Source organism: Crocodylus porosus, unplaced genomic scaffold (assembly GCF_001723895.1).
Source record: "Crocodylus porosus isolate Cpor-Errol unplaced genomic scaffold, CroPor_comp1, whole genome shotgun sequence".
NCBI classification, from domain to species: domain Eukaryota; kingdom Metazoa; phylum Chordata; order Crocodylia; family Crocodylidae; genus Crocodylus; species Crocodylus porosus.
In genome coordinates this window covers 160,196,411-160,204,076 of record NW_017728886.1, presented here as the reverse complement: position 1 = coordinate 160,204,076, position 7,666 = coordinate 160,196,411, and the positions used below count along the sequence as shown (strand labels likewise).

Here is a 7,666-nt window from a genome sequence, read left to right as displayed (position 1 = left end):
ACCCCCAGGGTAGGGGAGAGCACCACCTCCCTTGGGAGCCCGTTCCAGGCCCGTTGTTCTTACATCAGCAGCAGAGGACTATTTCTGAGTCCCAAGCGTAAGTAGGACTCCTGTGTTCCCCTCTAAGTCTGCGAATCCTTACCCCTCCAGCACTCAGTGCCCCCCACCCCCAGCAGTGTTTGCCGAGGGTACAAACCCTGCTTGTTACACCTTTGCTTCCACTCTACTGAAGCAGTTGCACCTGACCTTTGCAGCCCATGGGCCAGATGAGCGGTACCAGGTCTGTCCAGAAGCCAGACCCAGTCCATGGGCCCAAAAATAACCCAAAGCCCATCCCCCCATGGCGGCATCAGCCCCGGCCAGGCCGTGGAAGAATTGGGCCCAATCCCTCCATGCAAGGCTGGCGAAGCTGGGGTTGATCCAGCTGTATGGGGCTTGGAAATTTGGTAGCAGGGAACCAGCAGCAATGTTAATTGCCACAGTTCCCACACCATCAAATTTCCATACCCACAGGGTACACAAGGCCAGATTATACTTCTCCATCTGCTACATCTGGCCCAGAAGCTGGCAGTTAAGAACCCCTGTAGTAGATCAAGCAAGTTCCCATTCTACAGTTTATAATGATCTAAAGCAGCTTCTGTAAACATTTGTTCCGAATGGTCTGCATCTGAAATAATCTACTTTAGGGCACATGTAAAAATAGTACACTCTGTCACAGCAGGAGCATCCTCTCCCCCTGCCCCATTCTAAATACAACCAACCAACCTAAAGAGACCATCACACCAGAAAAGACAATGGTGTAACTTGACAGATTGCATTTGTTGACAGGGGGCGGGGAAAAAAAAAGAGAGATTTTTCTACACTAAAAGTCCTGCTTTATCCCGTAACGACCCCCAGTACAGCAAAGGCCTTAAGCAAAGTGAAGGGAATACCCAAAAAAAACCCCACAATTCCCATTTTTACAAAGTATGTTTCAAGTTACTTTAAAAGCATCAGTTTATCTTCTCTTCCTTCTGCCAAATATTTTTGTAATCATAAGTACAGCATTTGAGGCACACCTTAGGATGGAAAATTCCATGGCAGAAAGAGGAATCCTATTCAGGTATTTACTCCTAAGTACACCTTGAATGATAGTAACTGTACAAGGGGTGACAAACTCTAAAACATGCCAAAAACTGCCCTACAATGCATGTTCTACAATGCACCTATGTTAACGCATTACTGCAGTAGGATTTGACAATGCACAATCTCAGTAAATTATCTGGTTCACCTATTTGCATGTAGATCAGATGGATATGAGGACGTATGAGAAGGAAGGACTGGGGGCTCAGGATGCAGGCCTGGAAAGTCCCCTCCATTCTTTAGCCTCTACGGAACTGAACTGTTTCTTGGCTCCTGCTGATTCTGGCAAATTCATCAACTTCTTCATTCTTCCCATCTCTGCTGTCTGGGTGACTCACTCAAGCAGACATGCAGGCAACCCTGTTAAATTGCCTTTCTCTGGTTTGTTGTGTAATAAGTATCTAAGCGGTGGTGCAGAGTCTGCTGATTTGGTAGGGCTGACATACACAGCTGGGTTGTGATATAATACGCAATATATTCATTTATTTTGGTACCTACACTTCATAAGCCCCTGAAGTAGCAAACAATTGGTACGTATGGGCAATGACTGATTTAGTCCGTCCCTATGAATCACAGTCATCTCTAAAGGCTTGAGTTATAATCTACAGTTGGCCTTGGCTTGTATTTGAAGAAATACATGACTACTGAGAATTTGGCCCTAAAGCAGCAAATGTTGTGTACGCAACAATTCTGCTAACACACTTATGTCCTTGCTCTTCCTTGCAGCAAAACTTTACTATTGAAATGGAGTATGTGTGCATGAGTGTGGATGTAGATGAGCGCATGTACATGCTGGATTCCTCAATTTTCAAGGTGGAATATAAAAAAAAAAAAAAAAAATCTTCTCTTGCAGGTAAGAACAGTTGCTTCAGTCATCTTGCATATCTATCTATCTCTTCTCTTTCAAAGAGTTTTTTTCTTTAAAAAAGTGTCTGAATTTAAAAGCATGTGAAATGTAGAAGCTTGGCCGCCTGGATTTTACAGGTTTCCATTTATTTTAGCAACAGATGAAAGATGAACAGCCCATAAACTGACATAACGTGGATCTGTCATTTTAAAGGAAGGAGTGAGATTGGGTCTTCATTCCACCATGGCTTCCCTGCAGAGACTGGCAATACAGGTGCCAATTAATATCAAATGTGCTGGCAGTGGGTTCTGTTGCCTGGATGCTTGCCTGCTAGAGACTGGACAGAGACCAAACTCATTCCACATAGCTCATCCAAGTTCTTTCCAAAGTAACCACATAAAGGAACTACTGAACTAGGTCAGGTTTAAATAGTGCTGTGTCCAGTTCCCAACAATCAGAAATACTCAAGCTTCCTTATTTTTATATTTTTCTCCACAGCATGAAGATGCGAATCTCACCGGCTTGATGAACTATACAGAAGAGGAGGTGGGGAAGGAGTTAGGAGTCATTTTAGTCCACTGGGGTAAAACTGAAAGCTGAATAGCCTACTGAAATTGATTTGAAAGATACTGTGAATGTATGCTGAAATAGGTGTTTTTCTTTTATATAAGGAAGCCTATGTTCACTTATGAGAACACCTGAAAAACCTTTAGTCCACATTATAACCAAATGCCATGTAAAACTCTGATTTAAAGTAGTTTTTGGATTGGAGTAATGCATTACTGCCTTTCTGATAATTAATGGTTTTTACTGCATTCCTTTAGCTCACCTCTACTTTTAAAAACAAGGAAAATATAAAGACAGAGAAAAAAGGCAGGGGGAGGGGAGGAGTCTGCTCCAGGCTCAGAACTTGTATGCCAACTTCAGTCTGTAGTGAATTTTAATGGCAGAGTTATAAACTGTTCAAAGCATGACTTTATGATGGAAGTGCTGATGCAATAACAACTATAGCTAGCAGCTCTAGTGACACTACTTGAATGTATCAATTCTCCTCTTGTAAAGCTAATCCTAAGAGCCTAGCATTTTGTGAATTTTAAAAGTCTTGTAGATTATAAAAAGGTTTGTTGTTAGAAACTGAATCTGCTGGAGCTAGAAGTCTACAGGTACCTATACATGAGCACGGAGGCTGCTCCAATGTGCTGTCATTACAGCACATCACAGCAGACATGATTAATCAAGTCTGCTGGAGTGTGGCAATTACCGCACTGCAGCAGCCTCCTGCATCTTGTGCACCAGCGTTTCCAAACTTAGAAATGGCGACAGGGGCGCTTGAACTAAAGCTCATCAAGCACACTTTAATTCAAGCACCCCCATAGCCATTTTTAAGCTCGGAGACGCTGATACACAAGACGCGGTGACACTTTAATTGGAGTGGCTCCAAGAGACGTTCTAATTAAAGCACAGCCTCCTCCCCAGAGCACATGTAAAAGTACCCAAAGTCTTTCTATCCATAAGCATTTCCTTTCTCCCTGCCAAGAATCTGAAGTTCTTGACTGGTTCTCTCTCAGCAACGCCAGGTTCTCTCAGCTGCGCAGCAATTTTGTAAAGTATATGGAGGGAGTAACCAAACTGAGGCATCCTGCAAGTAAGGGGGAGAGAAAAGAGAAATACTTTTTAAATAGACAAGAAACAATAAGAGAAATTCAGCAGTCGGGAATCACAAGAGAAAACAAATCGATAACAAGGGAAAAGGGAGCTAATAACAGAACAAAAAAATAGAATTTAGAATCTGTGTTAATCAAAGACAGGAAAACTACAGCACAAAAGAATAAAGAGGGAGAAGAAGAGAGCAAACAAAAAGGAAAGGATAAACAGAAAAGAAACTGAAGAGGAGAATCAAGGGGGAGATTATATATGTAGTGCATTAAAAACACAACTTAAGCCTTTACACTCTGCACAAGCAAAAGTAAAGTTCAATGAGAAAGTATTCAGCACAAAGTCAGACCTGTAAAACTGCATGTTGTTGGACAGTATGTGTCTGCGTGTTACAAACTGAAGCATCCTACTTTCTACATTTCATTGTTCCACATTCCTCTAGCAAATGGCCCAAGAAAGCTATCCTCAGGGAAGAGGTAACTGAAAAAATGTTGCCACTTAAAGTTCTTGAGTTAAATAGCTGGTTACTGCTGGGCAGATCCCTAAGCTAATGAAACAGGTCATTTTCAAAACTGCACGTGTTGGCAACAAGTAGTATTTTCCTTGTATTTCAAGACCCTGTTGTGACTACCATCATATATGACCATTTAAAGGATGATGGATGTTTATAAAGCAAGACTGATTTAAAGTAATAATCAAATTGTTCTATACGTCACATATGATGACAAGTGCACGGTGCATCAAATTTTAATTGAAAAATGCTTGCAGGTAAGCATAAACATTTTTAAAATGCTTTGGCTTATTGAAGCAAAGCCATTTTTGGATATACCTACAGATACAGATACCATTTTGCCAGAATTGAGGCAAAATGCAATAAAGTTGAAGCTGAATGATGAAGATAGTCACTCCATTCTGGAGATTTGGCTGCAGAGGCTGACAACATATTCTGTACCAATACTGCAAGCTTTGAAGATCCTCAAGAGAGCAAGCAAAATGTTGAGATTCTCTAGAAAATATAGCATTCCAGGCTATTTTTCTGCATCTCTGAGAGGTAAGGAAGACCTATGCTTTAAGACGTAAGGTTTTTTTTCCTTCCATAAATTAAATGAATGAGTTTTCTAAAACTGTACATTTTCTTTCTAAAAGTATACATTTGCTATGTTATTCAGTGGTTAATAGCTCTGACATGCAGCCAGGCCAAACTCTCATAAGCAGCAGTAAGTCATCAACAATGCTCAGCCCTAAATGCCACTCAGTCCCTCTTGCTCACACTTGTCCCATCGTCTCCCCTCCGGTATTCTTTTGCTTTAAACTCAAGTATTACAGAGTAGCTACCTATACAATATGTAAAAGCTTGAGCTACATTCAATGGTTCCTGAATTAATACACTTACTTTTCTTAAGAAAAGAACAATTAACAAATGTTAATTTTGATTCCAGTCAAGCACAACATGACAGGGAAGTGATCCTATTTCATCTCTTAGAAACTAAGCAGCATGAAGATTTCTAAACTGGTAACTTTTGCACAAGCTCACTGGAACATTAATGAGCTTCCTCAAGAAAAATGAGCAGATAAACATGTAATAACCAAGCAAAAGCTGTACTGACATAATTTCTGCAAGAAAAGATGCGCTGTCTTACTTATGCCATTCAATTCTGGAGGAATCAAACATATGAGGAATTCTACACGGGATAAAGTGATACATAGGCGAGTTACCTAGTCTGCTAGTTTCTGCAGACAGGCTTTTGCTCTCTGATGAGCTCCTCAGTCAGTCCTCTAGTAACACTGCCTTTAAGCAAAAGCCAACAAATAAACTAACAAAAAAATCCTTCTGCCCTATCCTAAGTGCTCAAGGAGGAGCCCTTTGGCTCCAGCTCCTAGCACAGCAAGCTTCTTGTGTAGCAAGCACTTGCATCCACAGTTTATTTCCCCACTCCTGCATCCTATTCTGGGTGCTTCTTAAAAGCCCTGCCTATCCAAATGCCCTGCAGGTGGGCTCTCTCCAGAGGGCTGACTGTTTCCTCTTAAAGGAATGACCATGATAACCTTATAAAAGAGGAAACTATATTTCTGTAATCCTATCTGTATTCAAAGTTATATCCCACACGCTGAAGAATGGTCAGAAACATAGGAAATCACTTGAAAAATGAAAAGATAAGAAAACACAATCCATACATCGAATAAACCTGGCAAGGAAAACATTAATCCTTTTCTTTGGATGTATGGCTTTCTGATTTAATTCAGCATTGTAGTTGTGACGGTCCAGGATACATATGAGAAGCTATATTACTCTAGTCATACCTTTTATTTGACCAATGACATAGTTGGGAAAGAAGTTGGACAAGCTTTCAGGCACAAAATGCACTTCCTCAGATCTGGGAAAACAGCAGATATAGCCACAGCTAAATACTAGGTAAAACAATTACTTGTGTTTAACAGTCTGGATGAAGCAGCAGAACCCTCCTGGTGTGGCAGGACAGCAACAAGGCTAGATCCTGGGATCTGAAATGGCAGTACCAAAATTGTTACTTCTTTACTGTAAATAGTTCTGCATACAAGTTTCTGTAAATAATAAAATGTTGTTTCTATGCTACAAGCCTTATCAAGCTACTACAGACTACATGCAGGTGCTCATTTGCCATAAGCCAATTCAGTTGCTGCTTCAAGCTCAATAATGGCTGTAAGAGAGTTAACACTGAACCCAGCTCTGCTCCTTTGAGATGCAGAAAGAAGTGACAGGTATTACGGCAACCATTAGAGCACAACATCTCCCTGCTTCTAATTTCAAGCAAAGAAAAATCAGGTTTCTGCTTGAAACATGCAACCTAATTTTAAAGGGCTGACTGGGGGATAAGGGTGGAAATGAGGTGTGTGTGTGGTATGCAAGTAAGTACGATAAGACTGACAGCCTGACAGAAAAAAAAATGTGCAAAAAAATCATTTAAAAAACTTCAGGAACAAAGCACCAACCTAAGTACATACAATCAGTTGCATCTAGGTGATTCACAACCCACTTAATTTGCAGTGGGCTGCAGAATTAAGAACAAGACACTCAGCTGTTTGCTGGGACTTTTACATAAGGCCCTGTTTCTCTACTCCAATGGAGCTTGAAAGTTGTCCTGCAGAGCCATTTGCTGCAGCTTTGTAGATCCCAGTTACCTGGTAAACCCTCATCACTGCAGGGGAATTAGGAATTTAAGAACTTAACCCTGCAAAGTATCCAAGTTCTACTGCACGCTAGAAACCACTTAAAATACCCACAGGTAAGGTAGTCAGCCATTTAAATTGTGCAAATGGCACTGTTAATTGTGCAAAAGCCAAATCCCAGTGATTTCAACATTACAGGAACTGGTTAAGTCAAGTGAAGCATGCCTGCTAATACATGCAGGGACAATCTGCCCACAGATACAAGCACCTCAGTGCTAGTTACATTTGCTCAGCCTCTGCTCAGTTGTTCAACTCTCATTAGGGCTTGTTACACTGAAATGGGCAAGAACTAGTCACTTCCAGGGCTGGGAAAAGTATAGCACTGATCACAGATCACATGGGCTAGAAGGATGTTAAAAATACTAACAATTTTCTAAATAACCCCCTATAGAATATATGGCTATATATTGTGGTAGCATTTCCCCGGTTCTCAAGATGTGCAAAACAGTCAAGATTTTTATGAATTTCCCTTCAATCCTACAAGTTTAAGGACAAAAAGTAAGCCTCACATGTCCTGTAACCTCACAATGGGATGCTAGGTTACTCAATATGATATAATAAAGTAATAATGTGCAGAAGGGAGAAATAGGCTGCAATCGGACCTAGACAGGTTACAGGGGCATGCGGACAAGAATAGGATGGGATTCAACACAGACAAGTGCAAAGTGCTGCATCTGGGGAGGAAGAACCAGCACCATACCTACAGGCTGGGGAATTCCCTTCTCGTCAGTACAGAGGCAGAAAAGGATCTTGGAGCTGTTTTTGATGGCAAGATGAACATGAGCTGGCAGTGTGGGGATGCAGTCAGGAAGGCCAACCACACCTTGTCATGCA

At 41.2% G+C, this 7,666-nt stretch overlaps 1 protein-coding gene across 25 annotated transcripts in view; it reads right to left on the bottom strand.

Moving 5' to 3' along the window:
• The window catches only part of LOC109316110, a 396,050-nt gene that overhangs the window by 249,858 nt on the left and 138,526 nt on the right, over positions 1-7,666 (bottom strand). Inside the window, exon 2 of one of the 25 annotated variants that reach the window (XM_019544082.1) lies at positions 6,052-6,127. The exons of the other annotated variants lie outside the window; for them this stretch is intronic. The gene's annotated coding sequence lies outside the window, so the exon portion shown is untranslated. The remainder of the gene's footprint in view (positions 1-6,051; positions 6,128-7,666) is intronic. 25 annotated transcript variants of the gene reach the window in all.